This window comes from Macaca nemestrina, chromosome 6, assembly GCF_043159975.1.
Source record: "Macaca nemestrina isolate mMacNem1 chromosome 6, mMacNem.hap1, whole genome shotgun sequence".
NCBI classification, from domain to species: domain Eukaryota; kingdom Metazoa; phylum Chordata; class Mammalia; order Primates; family Cercopithecidae; genus Macaca; species Macaca nemestrina.
In genome coordinates this window covers 86,213,609-86,240,039 of record NC_092130.1, presented here as the reverse complement: position 1 = coordinate 86,240,039, position 26,431 = coordinate 86,213,609, and the positions used below count along the sequence as shown (strand labels likewise).

At 38.0% G+C, this 26,431-nt stretch overlaps 1 protein-coding gene across 16 annotated transcripts in view; it reads right to left on the bottom strand.

The window, feature by feature from the left end:
* LOC105491971 (multiple C2 and transmembrane domain containing 1) overlaps positions 1-26,431 on the bottom strand; it is a 598,621-nt gene that overhangs the window by 404,757 nt on the left and 167,433 nt on the right. The window lies entirely within an intron of this gene.

Genomic DNA, 26,431 nt, shown 5'->3' with positions numbered 1-26,431 from the left:
GTACAAGTACCATGCTGTTTTGGTTACTGTAGCCTTGTAGTATAGTTTGAAGTCAGGTAGCGTGATGCCTCCAGCTTTGTTCTTTTGGCTTAGGATTGTCTTGGCAATGCGGGGTGTTTTTTGGCAATGCGGGGTCTTTAAAGCAGTTTTTTCCAATTCTGTGAAGAAACTCATTGGTGGCTTAATGGGGATGGCATTGAATCTATAAATTACCTTGGGCGGTATGGCCATTTTCACAATATTGATTCTTCCTATACATGAGCATGGTATGTTCTTCCATTTGTTTATGTCCTCTTTTATTTCACTGAGCAGTGGTTTGTAGTTCTCCTTGAAGAGGTCCTTTACATCCCTTGTAAGTTGGATTCCTAGGTATTTTATTCTCTTTGAAGGTATTGTGAATGGAAATTCATTCCTGATTTGGCTCTCTGTTTGTCTGTTACTGGTGTATAAGAATGCTTGTGATTTTTGCACATTGATTTTGTGTCCTGAGACTGCTGAAGTAGCTTATCAGCTTAAGGAGATTTTGGGCTGACACAGTGAGGTTTTCTAAATATACAATCATGTCATCTGCAAACAGGGACAATCTGACTTCTTTTCCTAACTGAATACCCTTGATTTCTTTCTCTTGCCTGATTACCCTAGCCAAAACTTCCAACACTTTGTTGAATAGGAGTGGTGAGAGAGGTCATCCCTGTCTTGTGCCAGTTTTCAAAAGGAATGCTTCCAGTTTTTGCCCATTCAGTATGATATTGTCTGTGGGTTTGTCATAAATAGCTCTTATTATTTTGAGATGTGTTCCATCAATACCGAATTTATTGAGAGTTTTTAACATGAAGGGCTGTTGAATTTTGTCAAAGGCCTTTTCTGCATCTATTGAGATAATCATGTGGTTTTTGTCTTTGATTCTGTTTATATGCTGGATTATGTTTATTGATTTGCGAATGTTGAACCAGCCTTGCATCCCAGGGATGAAGCCCACTTGATCATGGTGGATAAGCTTTTTGATGTGCTGCTGGATTCGGTTTGCCAGTATTTTGTTGAGGATTTTTGTATCGATGTTCATCAGGGATATCGGTCTAAAATTCTCTTTTTTGGTTGTATCTCTGTCAGGCTTTGGTATCAGGATGATGTTGGCCTCGTAAAATGAGTTAAGGAGGATTCCCTCTTTTTCTATTGATTGGAATAGTTTCAGAAGGAATGGTACCAACTTCTAGTTGTACCTCTGGTAGAATTCGGCTGTGAATCCGTCTGGTCCTGGACTTTTTTTGGTTGGTAGGCTATTAATTATTGCCTCAATTTCAGAGCCTGTTACTGGTCTATTCAGGGATTCAACTTCTTCCTGGTTTAGTCTTGGGAGAGTGTAAGTGTCCAGGACATTATCCATTTCTTCTAGATTTTCTAGTTTATTTGCGTAGAGGTGTTTATACTCTGATGGTAGTTTGTATTTCTGTGGGGTCGGTGGTGATATCCCCTTTATCATTTTCTATTGCATCTATTTGATTCTTCTCTCTTTTCTTCTTTATTAGTCTTGCTAGTGGTCTATCAATTTTGTTGATCTTTTCAAAAAACCAACTCCTGGATTCATTGATTTTTTGGAGGGTTTTTTGTGTCTCTATCTCCTTCAGTTCTGCTCTGATCTTAGTTATTTCTTGCCTTCTGCTAGCTTTTGAATGTGTTTGCTCTTGCTTCTCTAGTTCTTTTAATTGTGATGCTAGGGTGTCAATTTTAGATCTTTCCTGCTTTCTCTTGTGGGCATTTAGTGCTATAAATTTCCCTCTACACACTGCTTTAAATGTGTCCCAGAGATTCTGGTATGTTGTATCTTTGTTCTCATTGGTTTCAAAGAACATCTTTATTTCTGCCTTCATTTCGTTATGTACTCAGTAGTCATTCAGGAGCAAGTTGTTCAGTTTCCATGTAGTTGAGCCATTTTGATTGAGTTTCTTAGTCCTGAGTTCTAGTTTGATTGCACTGTGGTCTGAGAGACAGTTTGTTATAATTTCTGTTCTTTTACATTTGCTGAGGAGTGCTTTACTTCCAATTATGTGGTCAATTTGGAATAAGTGTGATGTGGTGCTGAGAAGAATGTATATTCTGTTGATTTGGGGTGGAGAGTTCTGTAGATGTCTATTAGGTCCACTTGGTGCAGAGTTGAGTTCAATTCCTGGATATCCTTGTTAACTTTCTGTCTCATTGATCTGTCTAATGTTGACAGTGGGGTGTTAAAGTCTCCCATTATTATTGTATGGGAGTCTAAGTCTCTTTGTAAGTCTCTAAGGACTTGCTTTATGAATCTGGGTGCTCCTGTATTAAGTGCATATATATTTAGGATAGTTAGCTCTTCCTGATGAATTGATCCCTTTACCATTATGTAATGGCCTTCTTTGTCTCTTTTGATCTTTGATGGTTTAAAGTCTGTTTTATCAGAGACTAATATTGCAACCCCTGCTTCTCTCTCTTTTTTTTTTTTCCATTTGCTTGGTAGATCTTCCTCCATCCCTTTATTTTGAGCCTATGTGTGTCTCTGCATGTGAGATGGGTCTCCTGAATACAGCAAACTGATGGGTCTTGACTCTTTATCCAATTTGCCAGTCTGTGTCTTTTAATTGGACCATTTAGTCCATTTACATTTAAGGTTAATATTGTCGTGTGTGAACTTCATCCTGTCATTATGATATTAGCTGGTTATTTTGCTCGCTAGTTGATGCAGTTTCTTCCTAGCATCGATGGACTTTACATTTTGACATATTTTTGCAATGTCTGGTACCTGTTGCTCCTTTCATATCTAGTGCTTCCTTCAGGATCTCTTGTAGGGCAGGCCTGGTGGTGACAAAATCTCTAAGTATTTGCTTGTCTGTAAAGGATTTTATTTCTCCTTCACTTATGAAACTTAGTTTGGCTGGATATGAAATTCTGGGTTGAAAATTCTTTTCTTCAAGAATGTTGAATATTGGCCCCCACTCTCTTCTGGCTTGGAGAGTTTCTGCCGAGAGATCTGCTGTTAGTCTGATGGGCTTCCCTTTGTGTGTAACCCGACCTTTCTCTCTGGCTGCCCTTAACATTTTTTCCTTCATTTCAACTTTGGTGAATCTGACAATTACGTGTCTTGGAGTTGCTCTTCTCAACCAGTATCTTCGTGCCGTTCTCTTTATTTCCTGAATTTGAATGTTGGCCTGCCTTACTAGGTTGGGGAAATTCTCCTGGATGATATCCTGCAGAAGTGTTTTCCAACTTGGTTCCATTTTCCCCGTCACTTTCAGGCACACCAATCAGACGTAGATTTGGTCTTTTCACATAATCCGATACTTCTTGGAGGCTTTGTTCATTTCTTTTTACTCTTTTTTCTCCACACTTCTCTTCTCGCTTCATTTCATTCCTTTGATCTTCAATTACTGATACTCTTTCTTCCAGTTGATCGAGTCAATTACTAAACCTCGTGCATTTGTAACATATTTCTCGTGTTTTGGTTTTCATCTCTATCAGTTCTTTTAAGGTCTTCTCTGCATTGATTATTCTAGTTATGCATTCATCCATTCTTTTTTCAAGGTTTTTAGTTTCCTTGTGCTGCTTACATAGTTCCTCCTTTAGCTCTGAGAAGTTTGATCGACTGAAGCCTTCTTCTCTCAACTCATCAAAGTCATTCTCCATCCAGCTTTGTTCCATTGCTGGCAATGAGCTGCGTTCCTTTGGATGGGGAGATGTGCTCTGATTTTTTGAATTTCCAGCTTTTCTGCACTGCTTTTTCCCCATCTTTGTGGGTTTTATCTGACTTTGGTCTGTGATAATGGTGACGTACTGATGGAGTTTTGGTGTGGGTACCCTTTCTGTTTGTTAGTTTTCCTTCTAACAGTCAGGACCCTCAGCTGTAGGTCTGTTGGAGTTTGCTTGAGGTCCACTCCAGACCCAGTTTTCCTGAGTATCAGCAGCAGAGGCTGCAGAAGATAGAATATTGCTGAACAGCAAGTGTTGCTGTCTGATTCTTGATCTGGAAGCTTCATCTCTGGGGTGTACCCTGCCATGTGAGGTGTGAGGTGTTGGTCTGCACCTCAGTTGAAAATGCAGAAATCACCTGTCTTCTGTGTCGCTCACGCTGGAAGCTGGAGGCTGGAGCTGTTCCTATTCGGCCATCTTGGGCACACACCCCTGCCGCCCAGGATGTTATCTTAAGACACCTCATAGGGAGCTGAAAGTAAAGAAGTGCTTACCTTGAGAATATCCGTGGTTTGGATTCATAGAAAACCCATAAACTATTTGACAGAATTGTTTTGCTATAAGAAACACTAATTTGGAGTAAAACCGATAGGAACACTACAAAATTAAAAGTGGACTTTGGATATGCAGCATTCTATGGGCAGTAAAAAGGCTGATTAGGCTATTTGGTTGCAAAGGTCGTTTTTGGTTATTGTTGTTGTTTTTTAATGGAAAACAAAGGCTGACTCAAAAGTAAAGAGCCAATCACTGAGTGTGGAACCAAGAGCTGAAAAATGACAATTCCCAGCAGTAGGGTTACACCCGAATGAAGAAACTGGCAACATGAACTTCTTGCATTTCGTGACTGCTAAGGGCCAGTGATTGCTGTGTGCCTCCTGTTTTCCCCGTTTTATAGTAAGCGAGTCTACAGCAGTTTACCTTTGCCTGTTGTGCCATTGAAAGTTAGGTATGTTGGGGGAGGGAACATATAACTTGTTTCTTCACAGTTCCTCAGATTAAGGGGGTGTACCCAAATTACTGCATTTGAGGAGTCTAAACTTCATTTGGACCTTATATGATACTATGTTTCAAGCAGATGTTTAGATTTGAGGGTCTTGGGGGAGAGCACAAATATATTTTGCATGTGAGAAGAATTTGAGTTATAGCTGCATGATAATTCACAAAAGATTGCATTTTTCCAAAGAAAGGGGGCCCTCAAAATCTCTTTTGTTCCACATGCTCTTCTCACAATGTGACATTCCTCCCATCAACAGGTGAGGTCTAAGTGCCTTCCCTCTGAATCTAGACAGGATTGTGACTATAGCAAAAGTGAGGCTATGTGATTTCTGCGACTAGGTCACAAAAGCTGGCACAGCATTTCTCTCATTCCCTTGAGGGCTTGCGCTTAGAATCCAGCCACCATACCACAAGGAAACCCAAGCAAGCTCATGGAGAGATCCACGTGGAGAAAAATCTAGGCCCCCAGGCTACAGCCCAGCTGAGCTCCAGGCCAGTGGCCATCACCACTTTTCAAGCTTTTGAACAAATCTTGAGCATAGATACTCATGCACCCAGTTGAGTGATGCTGTGCAGAACAGAGATTAGCTGCCCTTGCCAAGCCCTTCCTGACCTGCAGATTGAGGAACAAAATAAATGACTGATGTGACTTAAGACACTAAGCTTTGGATACTATGTTATGCAGCAACAGATAACTAGAGTACCTTTTTAATGCTTTCCTTCTTCTATTTCTGTCTTCTATTTCTCCTCATTCCCTCTGAATTTTTTAGAAGATAAAACTGATCAAGTTATGTCCAAAATCTTTCTTTTTTTTCCATTTGGATCTCTATTACTAAATTGTAAGCACCTTGAGGTCATGAATGATTTCTAAACATTTTAGTAGCATTAAAAATTTATTGAATAAATCAACTGCTTTTTTGTTCCTGGAACTGTAATAGGATCTGTAATGGAATCTTGACTCATAGGATGTAAATTCTGTGAAAATGAATAACCAAATTAACAATACTGCTTTTTTCCCTTTAGGAATCTAAGAGAAAAATATTTTAAAGAATTCATTAATTTTCAAATGTTAAAAGAGTTTTTTTTTTTTCTCTTACAAATTGAGAGATGTCCTTGAAGAAAACACCTTTGACTAAGGAAATATGGTGTGAAAATCATCACACATTTCTTCATAAGCAGATAACATACTGTCTTGCCTAAACTTTAATAATCTGATTTTGATAAATACCAAACTATAAATAAAAACATAGTTCTGCTTCATCACATGAAAGCATAAAATAACAAGCAATTCTCATTTATCCTGAGTATATTATTAGCTCTTATAATTTCTGAGAATTTCAAGATTTTCTGTTAATACAATACACCAGATTTTTTTCTGAATATTCCTTTATTCTTTCTGTAGTACACAACCACTCCTAAATGCCCCCTATAATAAATTCATGAATTTGGACATTTTTTGTTTTGCTTCCTAGTGACTACTTCTGCCCAAGGCAAGCTATTTTTTCTTTTATTAGTTATGTTAGATTTTTATAACACCTATTTCCTCCAAGGAGTTTAAGGTGCTTAGTAAACAGAGGGTATTTTTTGTGGTTTGCTTTAATGAACATCTTCAATGCACTGCAATAGCAAAGAAGAACAACAACGAAGTTGGAAGGAAGAGATCACAGAGCAAGGAACTGAGCAGCAGGGTCAGAAGTCAATAGGGGCTGGTTTATTTGTAGAGCAGCAAGAACTCAGGAGATTACAAAAATAACTGCATCGAAACCACGCTCAAGTTTATGGTGCTACCTTTAGGAAAAGAAGGTGTCCTGGTCTTTTCATTTTTAAGTTGATTTCAGGAACCCTGGTTCCAGGCTACACTGATTCTTTCAGTCACTTATATTTGTGTCAAGATAACTGATTAAAAATTGAATAGTAGTCCCTGCTCGTTGTACTTATGTTGAATTTGGGCAAAGTGAATGTCTGAAGCAGCCTGAAGTAAATGACTCAATTTGACCTTCTCTGCGTCTAAACCCATCAAAGAAATGAATTGATACGTAGTGTGAAGGAGCAAGGGGTGACCGTGTATTTGAAATGAGGGGAGGCCCAGAAGGCAGTGAAGAAAAGCCAGTGGCTTCCTGGCCCTGAAGGGTGATGAGACCTCCAAGGAGATGGCTGGCATGCTATTATTAGGGAGGCAGGAGTTTGACACTCCGAATGGAGACTCGGAGTTAGAACTAAGCTAATGTAATGACAATGAAAAAATGTGATACTAATCACATAACTGATTTTGTAGGCATAGACTCATTCAAAAGTGCCAAATTCAGCCAAACAATATTTGAAAAGCACACACCAATTCCATCTGTGCTACATAAGAGTACTCAATATATCCATTGTGGAGACTGACTTCTTGAGAGAAATTTTTGATGGTGGTAGATAAAAAGCATTTCAACAGTTTCCTTAAAGGATATTAATGACCCCATTATATTTGGTGCACAAATGGTTATTTTGTCCTCAGGCAGACAAAACAGTTTTTAATTGTTTGTTCAGTTTGAGACATTGACATAATCACAAAAGGAATAAACCTCTTATAACCAATACAGCTTCAGTTGGTAAGGACAGAGAGACTTCCTTAGAGTCTCTAAGGAAGAGTGACGGTGGGCTACCTACCTTCTACTTGGCTGAGTCTTAAAAGTAGGGAAAAAAAAGGAAGGGATAGAGTGCATGTGAAGCAAGAGAGAAAAGCAAGAGAAAGGGGAAAGCAAAGAGTCGCTTCAAAATTTGTTTGAGAAAATGGGTCTGTTTAAAAAGATGTCCCATAAATGGAAGAAGCTCTAATTCGTGCAGTATTCTTAAAGCACAAAAGCTTTTAGCATCTTACAGAGCTACATGAAATAAATGGGAGCTGAACCTCATGAACAAAAATTACCATAAAAGGCCTCAGATGCCTTTTATGCCTGAAAGGGCAGGATTTTAACTGAGAAGTTTTCTCGTGAATATTAAATGGGGTCAAGAGAGGAAATAAGTTAAATTTTCAAAATAGCTCCCAAACCATCAATGAATATTCTATCATTCTGAAATACATATTATATATCATATTGTTCTAAATAGCTTAGATGGGAGCCCTAGCTACACAATTTTGTGTGATTCCATATGTCTTTGCATTTTCACGATGTTTAAAAACATTACTCACTATAATTGTTCAAACACAGAGATATGGTATTCTACCATGAAAGTGAATCATTATTTTTTATGACTTTTTCCCCTGATTATATCAGCAATGTCTACTTGTATATATTAAATTTTTAAAAATATAGGTAAGAAAATAAATATTGCCTATGATATCAATTTTAAAAATAACCAATGTTAATGTATTTATGTTCTTAAATATTTATGAGCAAAAACAAACCTATAAACAAATAAATAATATTAAGCACTAAAAATACTATGAAAAAAATAAAATAGGTTAATGTGATAATGAGGGAGTGACACATGAGGACAGTGAATAGCTTGGGCTAGCATAGAAGGGCAGGTCACTTTGACAAGGTGTCCTGATTGATGAGAAAGAAGCGGATGTGGTGAGAACCAGGGGAAGATTGCAAAATTGCTTCAGGAACATAAACTAACACATGCAAGGGCCTTGGGATAGGAAAGACCTGGTACAGAAGAGACAGAAAGAAGGCCAGTGTGGCCAGAGCACTGAGAAAGGAGGCTGGAGCGGTGGGCAGGAGCTTTATCACCTAGGGTCGTGAACACATCTTCAATGCACTGCAATAGCAAAGATTTGGATTTCATTTTGTTGGTTTCCATTGTGGGATGTTTCTCATCTCTTCTAGAAAGAACTTCCATATACAGCTTAAATCACCAGAGAGAAGAGTGAATGCGAGTCCACCTATCAAGAGCTTGTTACGGGAATCCAGGTAGCCTGGATGAAGGTGTGGTAAGATTCTGGATGTATTTTGGGTAAAGGTGATCTACTAATAGATAGATCAAAGTATGAAGAAAAGAAAAAGATCCAGGATGATTCTTAGGTTTTTGGTCTAACAATTGGGGTCATGGTAGTTGTATTTACTGAGTAATGAAACGTCATAGCTAAAGTTCCTTTATTCATACAGTAAGAAATTCATTATTAAAATGTTTTCCATTTTTGGTTAGCTACTAAGGACCTCAGAGACACAATTAGCTTTGAATAATAATAATTAGTACCAGAGGTTTCTGACATATTTTTCTCTATCCAACTCAGTGATTTCTGATCTTTCAACGTGTTTTTGTTTACTTAAGTTCCTGTTTCATAGATCAATGGTAAGTTTACTTTTAAAATAATATAAGGTCACATATTATAAAGATAAATATATTTCCAACCAAGCAACCCTAGATCCTGAGACTGAACCATATTTACACATATTAGTCACCTTCATTTCTTCTCTTGTTACAGGTGAGTTGGATACGTTGCCTATTTTTTAGTGTGTGTATGTTGTGGGGTAGGGGTAAGCTGATTTTTCCATTGATTTAAACAAACTTCTTTTTAAAGAAAGAATATTAACCCTTAATCTGTATGCAATCTTGACTTGTCATTTGTCTTTCATTTTGTTTTAGTGTTTTCTGATATACAAAAAGCATTTAATTTTTACACAACTTATCAATAGTTCCTTCATAATATTTTGTTGTGCTTTTAGTGCTATATCAGCTAAATAGTTACCTACATTTACTTTTTCAACCCATTTGAGAGTAAATCAGTCATTCAGAAAATGAGGTTTTCATGAGCTTGGATCCTAGAGACTTAGTCCTCTTATTATAGCTGCATTATTTTGAAAAAAATCTCAAAAATCAATAAAAAAATAAGTTAACTGTTAAGGGAATGAAAATACAAGTCACAAACGACAAGAAAATATTTGTAAGTCATCTATATAAGAATTTGTATAAAGAATACTGTATATCTTTTTAAAAATCCCAAAACTCAGGAATAACTGCATGATCCCTGACACTTCTGTTTTTGAGTGCTCTGTCTCAGGATTTTCACAGCTGACACCCCTGAGAGGCCACTCCTTAACTAGTGATGTTGTCATTTGATTGCTACATATCCCAGAAATGAAATCATCAAATCAATTGAAAACATCAAATCCACTCAGTAGGAGTGAAAGCAAAACAAAACCAACTAAGTAATAAGAAGACCAAGGACCAAAACTGAATACAAATTGAAACAAAACAAACAGTTTATCAAATAGTTCACATAAAGAAAATATTTATCCCACTTATTTCCCCCAAAAGGAACCAGGGTATCCTAAATAAATGTCTGACTCCAGGTCTGTCGCAGGGAAAACACAAGACAAGTCTGAACATTTTATGCTAGTGACAATGTCATGACTTAGTAGGTCATGCTGTAAGAATACAAGATCCAGCCTGAGCAGGTTCTAATTAGTAAGAAAGTTAAAAAAAAAAAAAACAACAAACAACAAAAAACAAACTATGAATCTATATTGCTGTTTGATGGAATAAGAGAAGGGGAGTTAGAGGAAAGTTCTTTTTTGCAAAAGAATTTCAGCTAATAAGCATAGAGAGAATGACAGAATTCACATTTTTAAAAAATTAAAATGTAAACAAAAGATTCCTACCCAATAAAGTTGTATAAACAGAAAAAAACTCAAAATTTGTACATCCTGAAACAAAACCATCTTTTTTTCAAAATAGGTATTTCCTGTCGAGATACAGAATAACATACACAGAAGAAAACATCTTGTTTCTTGTTGGTTCCATTGAGTGAAGAACAATACAGAGTATGTACATAGAGCCTCTACGCTTAGCCAAAGTAGCAATTTTCACATATTTGCTTTTGGTGGTTGGTGCAATCAACCTAATGTGGATTCTGAACCAGAACCAGAAGTGTGAGTGATTCACTGCCTGCCCCACCAGAATTCCAGTCAATCAGTCAGGTGGGGCCTGGCGCTGTGTGGCAGGCAGTATGTGTGCCCAGGGCAAAGGGGGCTGCAGGCATATGTTCACCTGGCAGAGAGAAAGAACATAGAGAGTCACTCAGAAGCTGCATTAGTTAGTGATCCCACTCTTTCTGCAGTTTCCAGGGTTCCTGTGGGGAATGCCTTCTGCTGGTCACAGATTCAATGGAGAGGATGAAATGAAGAACTTGAATTATTCACAAACAGGCTAAAGACTTAAACTAAGGAAACTCCTTTTAAAGACAAAATAAATAGCTTCAGTGCTTTCCAATATCGAGGTGATTGATGAAAAACATAGCTGTTCTTTGTAACCTTACAAGTAATATTGTATTTCATCCACTAGATCAGAAGCTCTCCTAGGGCAAGGTCTGTTTTTTTCCTCACCACTTGTGGTAAATTGTGAATGTAGCCACAATTTATCATTAATTTTTTGTATTACATTTAAAGCAATGTGTCTTTGCAGCTCTTCCCATTAAGAGGTGGAATTTACTTTCCCTCCCCTTGAATGGAGGCTGGGCTTGTGGCTTGCCTTGAAAGATAGGACTCATCAAAAGTAATACTGTTCCAATTCCAAGCAGAGGCCTCAAGAGGCTGTTCATGCTCTTGAAAACTTGCCTATGTGAACCAGCCGAGCAAGCCAGCTGGAGGATGGTAAGCCACTTCAATCAGGACAAGCAGCTGAGGCCATTCTGGTCCAGTCAGTCTCAGCTGACCCAAAGCTCGCTGCAGCTGCATGAATGAGCCAAGCCAACACCAGAAGAAAAACCCAGCCCACTCCAGACACAATGCCAACCTGCAGGATTATGAGCTACATCAATGGCTGTTGTTTTAAGCCACAAAGTTGAAGGGTGGTTTGTTATGCAGCAAAAGCTAACAGACACACCATTATCCCTAGTGATTACCACAGTACCAGGCATTTAGACATTGCATATCAGAAGTTGGATAAATATATTGAGGAATAAACTAACCCATCTCATATAATGCCCAAATGTGGGCCAGTTCTGTGCTAAATACTAGGATCCAGAGATATCAAAGAACCCAGGGACTAGCAGAAGAGACAATTAGGTGGTATTTACACAAGGTATCGTAACAATCCATGATTGCAGTATGTTCAGGATAATGTGAGGGATACCCAGGACCCAGATTAAGGGTAGGGATCAGAGGAAGCCCCTTGAGGAGGTGATACATTAGCTAAGACTTCTTAAAAATGGGCAAAAGTAACTAGATGAAGTGGCAATGTGTAGGTAAGTGTGTACTTATTAACAAACTGCTTGGGAAAATGGGACTGGAGTAAGAGAGGGGAAGATGATTAATTTTAATGGTTGCTCTACTCACCAGCTATGCAAACCTCAGCAAATCACTTCTCTAAGTCTGTTTCCTTAGCAAAATAGGATGGGAATAGTACTCAACTCAAAGAGTTGCTCTGAGGAATAAATAAAATAATCTATGTAAAGTGTTAGCATAATGCCATCATTTAATATATATTTAACAAAGACTCTGTTGTTTTATTAATATTTATTTATTATTGTATTATTGTTAGTATTGTCTTGTTACCATAAGCACATATGTATTTGAATTTAAAAGCATTTCAACAAAGTAGAAAATAAAACCTAATCAGAAATCAATGAACATCACAAATATATAGGTAAGCTTTAGAAAGATGTAAATTCTTTACCTGAATTTTTATATTCTGTGTTTCTGTAATAAATGAAATTATATATTTTTTTTAAAGTGGAGAAAAAGGTTTCCAGGTAGAAACAGCAAGTATAAAGATAGGGTGGTGAACAACTGTATGGCATATATGGGGTACTGCAAATGCCAACTCTGACCAAAATATAATGTGCAAGGGATAGGACTGTGATAGATGAGGCAGAGAAAATAGCAGAGCCAGGTCATAAAGGACCTCAGATATAAAGCGAAGAGTTTGGAGTTTATCTAAACGTCAGTGAGGAGCCATTGCTACCTCTGATTTGGAATTAATGTATGTAGCAATTTTCTTGGAAAGCAATCAAAGTATACAGTTGCTTTTTAAGTAGGGGTGAGATGACATCATTTCACCTATTGCAATTTATTCAACAATTTTCGAGTGCCTTCTATAGATCAGCACTTCTCCAATGCAGGGGATTCCAAGTAATAAAATCCAGGTGCTCTCAGACAGTTTCCATGCTGGTGGGTAAAATTGCAACAACTCAATATGCTACACTGTAACAGGGAAAAGAATGAAGTTCTGTGAGCACAATGGCTTGGGTGTTCAAATTGTGGCAGATGGGGAGAAGCAGGGAGGTTGGGGACAAAGGTTAAATGGGTAAGATTTGGGAAGTACTGAACAAGATATGACCCCAATGCCTGTCCATTCCGGTGATTTCCAGTTTCTCTCTCTCTTACTCATTCTCACAACTCTCCGTCATATCAGAGTACCATTACTATCCCTGCATCTACAGCCTGTGATTGCCAACAGCAATGCCTTACGTATCAATTATGAAAGGAATGATACAATTACTTATAATATTATATAACCTGAGCCCAACAGAATTAAATCATAAGCACTGCATATTTAGACTTACCCCATTCCCAAGTTTCAGAAGTGGAATTTAGCAACTTTTCCATATTGCTAATGGGACCTGAACTTAAAATAGCTGTCTAAATGCAGTTAACCAACTATACAGCTCAGTGAACATCTAAGTTGGTTATTTTGAACCTTTGTGGCTTTCATTTTCCTAAGTTTGAGGTTTTATTCAATGTCAGGTCATACATTAGAAACTATGTTATGATTTACCTCATAAAATTTGAATTTTTGGAAAAATGGAAATCCACAGTGAAAATTTGAAAAAAGCAAAAGCCAACATGAAAAATGTCTAAGTAATGCTTTTGTTACTTTACGGGTTACTATACCTAGTTTAGCAGGTATGATTACTGGCCACCTCTCCAATCCAACAGGCATAAGCAATAACGATAGATGGTGGCACATAGGACCCATCTTGCCAAGGACCCTTGCTTGTGGATCCATATTTTAAAGTTTTATATTTGTGTTCTTCTACAACACAATGTGCATTGTTATTATGTTTACTGTTTTAAATTTAGCTGCAATACCAAAATCTACTGCAAGAACATATATTAATATATACTAAATAATATTATGAAATTTCTCATAACAAAAGACAGTTTTCAGCACTTATCACATTTCTGACCTAGCTGAGAACTACTAAGCCATCATCTTCAACACTGAGTGACTCTTCCTTACGTTTGTAAAGCCTTTCCCCTCAACTGCACATTTAAATGTGCAGGTGAGATCGATATAAAATAATGTTTCTTTGGATGACTGAAATTCCCTAAGCTCCTCTTTTGTCATTATCTATTCTGTAAAAACTTATTTATTTCTACATGTTTGTGTGCCTCATTTAATGCTACTCCAAGTGGTGCTGAAAAGTTTCCTAAAAGTAAACCTATAACAATCCATGGCATGCTGTATATATTTTGTGTAATTCTCATACTCAGGATAGTACCAATGAGGGAAAGTTACTTTAGCAGCTCTGAGCCAGTTAGTAAATTGTAGAGCTGGGATTGAACCCAGTCAGTCTAGCTCCAGAGTCTGTGCTCTTAACCACAACATCATGTGCTTCACTACCATTGAAGCCAAGGTCATTACCATGATATCTTGTACAACACAGGAAGTACTTAGTATTACTGAGTTAGCTATTATAGTTAGCTATTATTTTTATTGTTTGGATGTGTGTGTGTGTATGTGTGTGTGTGTATATATCTGTGTTTTTCTTTTTTTGTTGTTTTTTGTTTTGTTTTGTTGTTTTTTTGTTTTGTTTTGTTTTTGAGACAGAGTCTTGCTCTGTCGCCCAGGCTGGAGTGCAGTGGCCGGATCTCAGCTCACTGCAAGCTCCGCCTCCCAGGTTCATCCCATTCTCCTGCCTCAGCCTCCCGAGTAGCTGGGACTACAGGTGCCCGCCGCCACCCCGGCTAATTTTTTTGTATTTTTAGTAGAGATGGGGTTTCACCATGTTAGCCAGGATTATCTCAATCTCCTAACCTCGTGATCCACCCGCCTCGGCCTCCCAAAGTGCTGGGATTAGGGGCATGAGCCACCACGCCAGGCCCATATCTGTGTTTTTCTAAAAATCTGTGATAGATGTATATATATCTGTGATAGAATTAAATACATGTGGTAATTTATATATATCCATTCTATATATGATATATATATAAAATTATGTTAATTGTAATATATTATGATACTTAATAATACAATGAATTTTAAAAATGAACCAAAAGGAAAAAGAGATAATTAAAATAATATAAATACATTAAGAAATCAAAAGCAAATATCAGGAGGCTGAGGTGGGAGGATTGCTTGAGGCCAGGAGCTCAAGACCAGCCTCAGCAACATAGTGAAACCCTATCTCTAAAAACATTTTGTTTTTAAATTAGCTGGGAGTGGTGGCACACACTGGTAGTCCCAGCTGAGGTGGAAGAATCACTTAAACCCAGGAGTTCCAGGCTGCAGTGAGCCATGATCGCGCCACTGCACTCCAGACTAGAAGACCCCATTTCTAAAAATACTTTTATTTTTAAAAGTATAAGTGCTTTTGATAAGTGCTGAAAACTGTCTTTTGTTATGAGAAATTTCATAATACTATTTAGTATATATTAAGTAAGAAAGTAAAAGATACGTTATACTGCTACGGTGTGTTTTCTTTGGTCTACTATGGCCATTTATTTTGTTTTGGTGAACAGTTTTGACACATGGTGACTGCATGAATAGTACACAAGCAATATTACTGAATCTTCCACAAAGGAATAAAAGAAGGATATCATGCTGGATGTTAAGACAAAATTTGTAGAAGCTAAAGAAGCCTTTGGGAAACCAAGTAATTAATAATAATAATAAGAAGAAGAAGAATGGTAACTAGTAAAGAATGGTGATAACCTTTTCTTTTTTAGAAACATATCTAGCAACACACATTTAGCAGTCATATCCTCATGTGTGTCTTGATGCATCCATGTATAAATTTAATGATAATATGAAGACTCACCATCTAGGTTTCCTAGGAAACGTTCTGTGTAAAATAGAAGACTCTTGCCTATCATCTGAATTAATTTGGTGAAAGAAACCTTTTCCAATGTGTCACTACTTTAATTTGGTTGTATTTGGAAAATCAACTTTTAGTTTAAATAAAACAATATTATCTTATTATAACTGTATTTCCATCACAGCAAAGCTTATGTCTATTCAAGTAAAAATTGATGTGAAATTAAAGGCCAATTATTAATCATTTTCTCCAATAAATATATTCATAACATATAATAATGGTAGAATACTAATATATTTCCTCAACATCTTGATATAATAAAAACAAGTTGGCCAGGTGCGGTGGCTCACGCCTGTAATCCCAGTAATTTGGGAGGCCAAGGAGGGAGGATCGTGAGGTCAGGTGTTCGAGACCAGCCTGACCAACATGGTGAAAGCCCATCTCTACTAAAAATACAAAGATTAGCTGGGCATGGTGGCACACATCTGTAAGCCCAGCTACACAGGAGGCTGAGGCAGGAGAATCACTTGAACCAGGAAGGCAGAGGTTGCAGTGAACCGAGATCGTGCCACTGCACTCCAACCTGGGCAACAGAGCAAGACTCTGTCTCAAAAAAACAAAAACAAAAACAAACAAACAAAACAAATTAATTTGAATGTTCACTCAATTTTTTTATATTCTGCTACAGCATAACCTTATTTTCTAATTTTCTTAATTAGTATGATTTCACCACTCACCAAAATACAATATGAGTCAATGTCACCAGGAGGTAATATCTCAGGATAAAAGGGTCCCCAGAAAACTTATATTGGCAAGTACCTCTTATATTTGCAAATGAAGGGGAATAAAGGGAAGTGCACTGTTCAGGTTTCAAGGTGTTTGACATGACTCTAGAGCAAGTTTCAGCTTCTACTTGGCCTGACCTCATGAACCTAATAGTAACTTGTAAGGAGACTCCAGAATAGGGTTAACTTAGAAACTAACTTTTTCATGGAACTTGGGGTCATTATTAGGAACTCATTTATCTCTCTTCTCCTGGAGAAATTCTGGTACCAGAAAACTATTCCCAGGAATCAATTTACACATGAGCACTTGTAACCCAAAGGAGTACATTTTAAAAGGATCCTAGGAACTTTTGCCAAGTCCCCTAGGGACTTGGGCTTGGATTCAGGGAAGAGGATATCACATCTCTGCACCATCTCTATATTCCAGGAGACTCCTCTTGAGAGGAAAGGAATATGCAGAGAAGCTTCTGCCAACAGGTTGGAGCCCTGGGAACACTGCTGAGGGGAAGTCCTGGAATTGTCCCTTATTAGAGCTTCATTAGGAGTAGCAGGAAGAAATGTTACACTAAACAAAACCTGTGCTAGGAAGTATCCATTCCAGCAAGACTTGTCTTTAAAAGAAAAGGAATTCAGTTCCTAATGGGCACACCATCCAGGAAAAATATGAAGATTAAGCCTTTTAATATTCCTTACTCCAAGGATTGAGAATACATTTTTTCTCACCATGTGTTATAGGTTTCGAGGCTCAGAAACTCCAACTGGAGACTGAGTTCTGAGTTCCTAAAAATGAGTTCCTAAAAATTACTGAGTTCCTAAAAATGCCAAGTCTACCAGGAGTAAAGAGCCCAAGGAAAGGAGGTTAATCTTGTTTCAAACTTATGGTATGTTTTGTGTCTGTGCTCTGATGCCAGCAGCTGCCATTCCTTATTTTGTAACATTTCCCTGAAGTGGTGATCATCTGCTGGTACCTTTCTGGGGAACCATCACACCCCATTTTTAAGCATGTGATTTGGATAGAACTGATCACAGGTGGAACATCACAGGATACACTTTTGCCTTGCAAAAAGTGATGGCTTCAGGCATGGCAAGGTCACCTCAGGCCACTGATACTCAACGGGTCAGACCAAGACTTGTGCTGAAGCTATTTGCAGAGACCCTTCCATTCCAGAAAAGGCTAGCTGTCAGGACAACAGAAGTCTGGAGCTGCTGATGGTCTTCTTTGCTGGCACATGCAGGGAGCCCACTAACTCAGAGGAGAGCAGACCCCAGGGTAGAAAGAGAAAAGGAGAAGTACAATGTTCTGATGACACCGGGGAGACCCTTGGATCCTGTTGAGTCTGCAGCCACATTTATCTCTGGACTATCTCAGATACTTGAGTCAATAAATTCCAGTTTTGTTCAGGCTGGTTTGTACTGGTCATTCTATCACTTGAAAACCAAATAATCCTGACTAATTTGCCTGTATTTCCATTCACTTCAATTCAACAAACATGGATTGAAGACCTACTGAGTGCCAGGCACTGCACTAGGTTCTGAGGCTGCATGTATGAATAACGCATAGTTGCTGACCTCCTGGGAGTAAACCTGCAATTTAGAGGATCTCTAAAGGTTAGCAGGCCACGTGCTGTTTTGAAAGCATGGTTCACAGATGTCTGCATTGACTCCATCTAACTGATCCAGAACAGTCATTTTAAAGGGCAAGGAAATGGAATAATACCCAATTGGTAAACATGCTTAGAGAACATAAAACTGGCAGTATATTTTTACAAGCTAATAAGTGAAAAGAATAAAATTATCTTTGAGAAGCTATTCAATAAGAATCAGAATCTTTCTTCTCTAAAATTAGTATTCTAGAACACAATAATAAATACTTAATTCAAAGCCTACTGTACTGAAAATAACAATGTAGAGAAATAAACTCATACTAAATTTAGTTGAGTGTTAATTATGATAGGCATAAACAAATGAATCCAGAGAGAGCATGAAACTTGGGTACATAATAATTTAGGAGTTCATTTAGATAGTTTTGTATTTTAAATAATTTACTTTGATGCCATTAATCACTACTCATTTTCAATCCGAAAATATATGAGGAAACAGATCGCTTTTCCAAATGGAAATATATGTACTTAGTTCACATAATGAATCAGGTACTCTGGGGGACATAGTACTGAAATGCTTCAGGGCATTTGCTTTTAATAAATGAAAAGTTGCACGGTAACACCCTTCATAAAACTAGATGAGTCAAAAAAGAGATTCTTCCCAAAGATTTCATATCATTATTATTCACCATTTATAAATAAAGTAACACTTTATTATAAAAGTTTTTTTAAGCAGATCATACTACAAAGATAAAATAATAATTAGCATATAACTCTTACTGAAATAAATCTGACAGGAATGCCAAGGTTAAGAGGTACAGCAAACCTAAGTAAAGCTAAAAAGTAAATAAAGTTCTGCCTCAGCCTCCACTTTTCTGCATCTCTCAGTTTTTAAATACCATTCCTGAGGTGCCATCTGTCCACAAATATTAATCTAGAAAGTTCTACAAATTCTAAAAGTATTCCTCTCTTTTTGTCCAAGTATTGGCCATTCATACTTGTGAAGCAGAGAGGAATGATATGCTGGTGTATAGGGGAAAAGCTATTTCCTTTAGGTGGGATAAAGCTATGAAAACTTCAATTGTTTTTCAAGTTTGGATTTCTTTTTATTTTTTTTATTTTAAGTTCCAGGATACATGTGCAGAATGTGCAGGTTTGTTACATAGGTAAACATGTGCCATGGTGGTTTGCTGCACCTATCAACCCATCACCTAGGTATGAAGCCCAGCAGTCTCACCATTCTGAAGCACTACGACATGGCTGTATCAAAAGTGAACTTGGGGTTTAGTTTCCAATATGTGGCTACATCAAGGTGCAGGAAGCAGTCAAGCCAATTTTAGTATGGATTACAGTTAAGAAAGATTAAAAATCTGTGCTCGGCATTCTTCTTTATCTCCATACACTGGAGTTTATTTTCCTGTTTCCCCATTCTCCTAGTAATAGTTTCTCTAAGAGACCAAGCCTTACCTCAGCTGCCCTAAAGGAAAGGGATTTTGTCACTCTCCCTTCAAGTGCTCTTCATTCCAGGTGCAGTTACGAGAGTGGCTAGCCCATGAGGAGGACCAGATGGAAACCAAGAACTTTTGCTGTGTCAGGGCAGCTCCTTCCTGCTGGGTCTTAGGCCTTGACACATCTTATTCACTGTCACAGAGCAACCTCACAAAGTAATGAACAGCAAGATGTCAGTGATTAATAACCAGCTTAATGTGTTGCAGGCTCAAACACAAGCCAGTGATATATTTTAAAAGCGGTAACTACAAAGCCGAGGGGATGGAAATTGCAATGGAATGTTAGACCTAGGCAGCTCTCAAAGTCGTTAGACCAATAAGGCACCCCTGTACCCTTCAAGTCAAATCAACTTCATAACATTTATTCCACCCATTATAAAGGAAAGCTGGCTTTGCTAACAATTGGTAAGTCACCCTTAGCTAGACACTTTTGCCTTTTGCAACATCTGATACTATCACTTATGTGTCATAATATCCACCAACACACATAATAAGGTGCATCATACCTAGTGGATGCTGATAAATATTTGTAAAGAGGTCTTAGAATGGGCTGAAAGAAATCCAAAAGAATCCACATAGCCTTAAAAGGATGAAGGTCTAGGGAAAATATTAATAGGTAGTAACAATAGGTAGCTACTTATTGTTCAGTATCTACTGTATACCAGATGTTACATTTTCAAATTAAAATAATGCTTACTATGCCGTTCAAAGAAATCAAAAAAGTGGTATTAAATAGAAGTAAAATTGTTTTCATTCTAAGACTGATAGATGCCTGGCACATGAAGGTTACCTGATAAGGGCATATTCCTGCATTTACAAGTTTACCAAGAGTCTGGACTAATCATGCAGTTAGGCCGAGGTCAATGACATTTTTCCTTCAGGAGGTTTAGTTGCTCCCATTGACCTTCCGGAGTTGAGGCATTTCACATTCAACACAGACTTGATCATTTAGATCTTTCCCTTACACCAAAAAAAAGCCTCCTATATTTCCCATTGCAGGGGGATGCACCCTTTAAGCAAACGCAAGGTAGAGCATCAATGTAAAAATAAGAACGGTATAAACTAGTGAATATAAATGCTGAGACACACAATACAATTCTAAAAGTTCTATTCTCAGATTTATTTAGATTTTAAATATCCTTTCTCTGAATCTAAATTCAGAAGGTGAAAACTTGTTGCTCACCAAGGAAATGCTTGATATGCTGGCGATTTTCTCTTTACCCTTCAGGCTACTCCTTATATATTGAGCTCTTTAGAATATGACTTCTGTCCCTTTAGATTACAGAGTTTTCCAACCAGAAATTGAAAAAAAATTTTAGTACCAGAAAGAGGCAGAGCTGGATCATCAAGTTCAAGTCTAATTTTATAATGAAGAATGATGAGGACTTGCTTGGTGTTACACAGAGGCAGAAAATAATATAGAAGACAAATCTATTGACTTTCCTGAGGGAGCTATTTTTTAGACACCCACCTTATGTCTCTGAGTCCAACAGTTCTTAGTTATTACATTCTGCTGTAGGTTATATCTTTGTCAGGAGGTAATCTCTTTATATCAATACTTCATCTGCTCAAATGTTTGCAAACAAGCAAAACAAGTCATAAGTGCTTTTGCATAAATTCCCATTTCCTTTTAGAAGGGATATGCAAAACTTTTTTTTTAAAGAATGTGTAAGGCCGGGGCCTGTAATCCCAGCACTTTGGGAGGCCAAGGTGGAGAGATCACGAGGTCAAGAGATGGAGACCATTCTGGCCAACATGGTGAAACCCCGTCTCTACTAAAAGTACAAAAATTAGCTGGGCGTGGTGGCGCTGGCCTGTAGTCCCAGCTACTCGGGAGGCTGAGGCAGGAGAATGGCTTGAACCCAGGAGGTGGAGGTTGCAGTGAGCCAAGATTGCGCCACTGCACTCCAGCCTGGACAGAGCGAGACTCCATCTCAACAAAAAAAAAAAAAAAAAGAATGCATATAAGTTTGCTAGACTCATGGAGTTACCCAACAGAACAATTCCTAGACTATGCCTATAATAAGAAAATAACTAATTAGCGTGTGGTAGACTGGTGAGTGTTTATTACCAACATCTCATAGTTATCTCAAGAAATTTATAAATACCCAGTTGGTGGGCATAAAATATTTTCCCCAAAGCAACACACCCTTGCAAAACAAATTACAATGAGATTTTTCACAGCACATTCTCTGATCTGGTGTGATCAACTTTGTACAGAAACAACTTACTCTCTAACAAGATTTATGGACTCTCTGCCATAATATAGATAACGAGAATCCAACCAACTTACCCACTCTTTTTTTTGTCTTTTGCTAGAAAGCAGCTGCCCAGCCAGTGACACTTCCTCTTGCATCCAGGTGGGGCCATGTGACTGGTTCTCATCAGTGGAGTGTAAGTATTAGAGATGTGTGTCACTTGCCAGCAAAGGTGGATAAGAGGAGACTGTGTTCTCTATTCTGTCTTTCTCTTTCTGCCTGAACATTGAAGACTCCAAGACTTCTAGCAAGTAGCACAGTTCCAATATGGAAGGAACCTGAGTTCCAGGAAAGCTCAAAAATATCTAGATTGGATGTTATGTGAATTACAAGTAAACTTTTATTGTGTTAAGCTCTTGAAATTTTTGGGTTTATTTTTTATAGGCATTAGCAAAAACCTAACTAACACATTGATTTTTGCTAGATATATCCATGGACAAAGTAGTACCATCCAGATGATAGTAGCCACTAATAAATGTGGCATCGAGTATACCAATTTTACTGTTACATTTTTCCTCTATCGTGTTCCCAGGATCCCAGTCACTGGCTAGGCTACACCAACTGCAGGTAAAATTCAGAAGTTCTTATGGCCAAGCTAAGCATACTAAAGGACTTTTGAGTCTACCGATATTGTGGGTGATAAAGCTTACTGCAATTGTACCTGACTTCAAATTTCTACTGTACATTACATCTCTGTAAGTCTATGAAATTCAAGGATAATTCCCTGGGACTTGTTATCATGTCAGCAAAACAACCCCTCTTTCCCAGTAGTAGGCTCCATGTGAGAGGACTTATTATTTTGTAAGGGGGAAAAAGAAAGCGTCAATTCCTGGTACTAATAATGTGAAGGATTCATGTGGAGACACTTCACAATCTGCAGTACACAAGATCCTAAAACATGTTTGGATGTCTAAGGTTCTGACTAACAATAAAGTTGTCCCTCCTTTTTAAGTTAGTAATGCAAAAGTTATAAATCTCCCATGACTAATAAATCTTTAAATGATGAGTTAAATTCTATTGGAAATGTTCATTGTCTATTTTGCATCTGTTTGTAGTTTATCGTAACTAGTGATGATAGTGCTTTCTCCAAAGAAAACAAGTAGAAGCAGAAATGAGCTAGTTGTTGATTCAGGACTAAATTGGGGGAAATGACATCATCAAAGTGTGTTCCCTGTGGTGGTATACTAAAGAACAAAGACTTGAAATGAATAAGTGCAGTTTCACAAAGCTTTTATCACAGCTTCTGGTGGATGGAATGACCAAGTCCAGACCCTCATTTTTAAGCCAACAATCTATTTCCAGATTAGCTTATGGTTGACCTCAAGTGTTGTTTACATAGCTCACATTCTCAAACCCAAAAGGAATTTCACCTTTTAAATTTGCATGATGCTCATCAAATATCAAGGTCAGATTAACCAAAAAGATTTTTGGTATAGACAGAACTTTCCACTGGAAACTACGCATGCAAAACATACAATTATTATATTGGGGAAGGATCTATTTCAACTGAATTGAACATGACAAGTCAGTGAAATACATTTTTTCCAAATATTGAGACAAAATAACTGATCAGTTTCCTCTGCAGTTAAGTTTTCATCAGTTTTGTAGGAATATTTTCTTCATGAAGCTTTCCTTATTTTTCTCTGATGTACATAATGTCTCTCCCTTTATCTGTGTATGTTTCATAGCACTGATTACTCTCTAGCTGGTTTTTCTATTCATGTCTTGTCGATGTATGTTAACAGACCCAAAATCTGAGCAAACATACACATCTAACTTATCTTGCTATTTCCTGTACTCCAGTATATAATGCAGTGCCATGAATATAGAAAGAACACAACAAATATTTTAAAAGACATGTACACACTCTATACAACTATCCACTGGACTCATATGTGTAATGTCTTACAGAAAAGAAGTTCATGTCTAGATGATAATACAGAAGAGGATACCATTTCTGTACCTTGTATAACAAAGTAGCTACAATGGAAGTGCTCCTGGATACTTTCCCAATAACTAAATTCTTCTCTGAGTGATGCCAGAGGACAGCTCGCAAGTCAACTTCAGCAGAACTGTATCTAGAACAAATGCCCAAACACTAGTATTTTAGAAGTACATGGATTTAATCACTTTATTAAATACTAAACCTTTCCACGGTATTTCTTCATCTACATCATGCAGTGACATTTGAAAGCCAGAATATTATATTTTTTTTAATGTTAGCTATTTCTATCACACTGTAGCCTAAAATCTAAAAGAAATAAATGATTGGGAACAAACTTTAAAATGTTTTCAACTTCCATTTGAAGTCTAGGTAGAGATCTAGCAACTTCTTCCTCATTTATTTAATTCACTATACTTCTAACATCATTTAAGAAATAATCTGAGGACAAAATATCAGATTTTGTCTAGTCTAAGAACACAATTATTTCATGTCACACCATTACTTATTACACAATTAAGACATAAAAACATTGCCAATAAATTGTAAGATGCCAAAAATTTTAAGAAGTATTTTAATTTTTGAAATGTTAAAAATGTGAAATAAAAAGTTCATCTGAGAGTCAATGAAATTAATTACTTGACAGAGAACATGGAAGATGCAACAAATATATTACGGAAATGTAACACAAGGAAAATGAAAGAAATTCTAAAGCGGAAGATTTCTTTTATGATATCCACTTATTGGTCTCAATATCAATTGCTTATATAGTTATATAATTTTTAAAGTATAAAGCATATTCAGACTTTTAGTAATTTACACTGACTATTATATAAACCTAATGGTTGAAATAATACAGTATTTTATATGCCTAGCAGCTGGTAACCCTGGCTCCCTCCAGAGAGATAACTAGGAAATGGAATACAGCGTAAGAAATGGAATTTTTACTGTGTCATTTAGTACCTTTTGAACTGAGTACCATGCACATGCATTAGTTATGCAAATGCTTTGAAAAAAACATTAAAGCAGCTTCTATAACTAAAAAATTAGGGGAGGAGGGGATGAAGCAAGACAAATAGAAGGCTCCACCGATTGTCCACCCACCCAGGAAGAACACCAAGATAACAACTATCTCTAAACAAAAAAGCACCTTCATAAGAACCAAAAACCAGGTGAGCACTTATAGTACCATGTTTTAACTTCATGTTACTAAAAGAGGCATGGGAGAGGTAGGAAAAGCAGTCTTGAATTGCTGACACCACCCATCCCCCATCCCCAATCAGTGGCTGCATAGTGTGGGTAGAGAATCTGGGCACTTGGAAGTGGGAGCACACAGGAATTGTGAGACAACGCATATTGAACTCAGTGCTGCCTGGTCACAGTAGAAAGCAAAACCAGACTGAGCTCAGCTGATGCACACCCACACAGGGAGTATTTAAACCAGCCCCAGCCAGAAAGGAATTGCCCTCCCAGTGGTTGGAATTTGAGTTCCTGCAAGCCTTACCATCACAGGCTAAAGTACTCTGGGACTCTAAATAAACTTGAAAGGCATTCTAGGCCACAAGAACTATAACTCCTAGTTGAGTCCGAGTGCTGAATCAGGCTCTAAGTCAGTAGACTTAAAGGGCACAGGATCTCCTGAGACACCAGCCAGGGTGGCTAAGGGAGTGCTTGTTCCACCTCACCAGCAACCCCAGGCTGCATAGATCATGACTCCGAAAGAGACTTCCTCCTTCTACCTGAGTAGAGAAGAGGGAAGAGTAAAAAGGACTTTGTCTTTCACCTGGATACCAGCTCAGTCACAGCAGGACAGGGCACCAGTGAGAGTTGTGAGGCCCACTTTCCAGGCCCTATTTGTGGATGACATTTCTAGACATATCCTGGGCCAGAAGAGAACCTACAGCCTCGAAGGGAAGGACCCAGTCCTGGCAAGATCATCAACTGCTAAATAAAGAGCCCTTGGGTCCTGAATAACCAATAATGATACCCAGAAAGTACATTATGGGCCTTGAGTAAGACTCTGTTATTAGCTGTCTTCAGATGAGAGTAAGCACATTCTCAGCTATGGTGTTATAAGGAGAATTTCTGCCTGAGAAAAGCAGAAAGAAAAGTAAAGAGCACTTTGTCTAAAGAGAACTTTGTCTTGCACTTTAGGTATTCGTTCAGCCACATAGAAACAGAGCACCGAGCAGGCTATTGGGGTCACCAACTACAGGCCTTGGCTCTTGGATGGCATCCTTGGTCCTGCCCTTGACACAGAGGGAAGACCACTGCCCTGAAGGGTGAGTACCAGGCCAGGTAGCATTAGCTACAAGCTGACTTAAGAGCCCTCAGGCCTTAAAAGAGCATGGAAGTAACCTGGCAATACTCCATGTGGGCCTGTGGTAGTAGTGGCCAGCAGGTGAGGCTCCTCTGCTTGTGAAAAGGGGAGGGAAGTCCCCCCACAAGGGACTGCGTGTTGTGGTTTGAGTATGAGGTGTGAGCTCAACCACAGTACAATAGAACACCATGTAGACATCTAAGGTTTTTGACTTTAGTCCCTGGCTCCTGGACCTGTCCAGGGCCTGGGGGTACTTGCTAGAACACAAGCCTAGCTGGCTTTGCCAGCTCCTGATTGTAGAGCCCCAGGGCCTTGCACGAACATAGGTGGCAGCCAGGTAG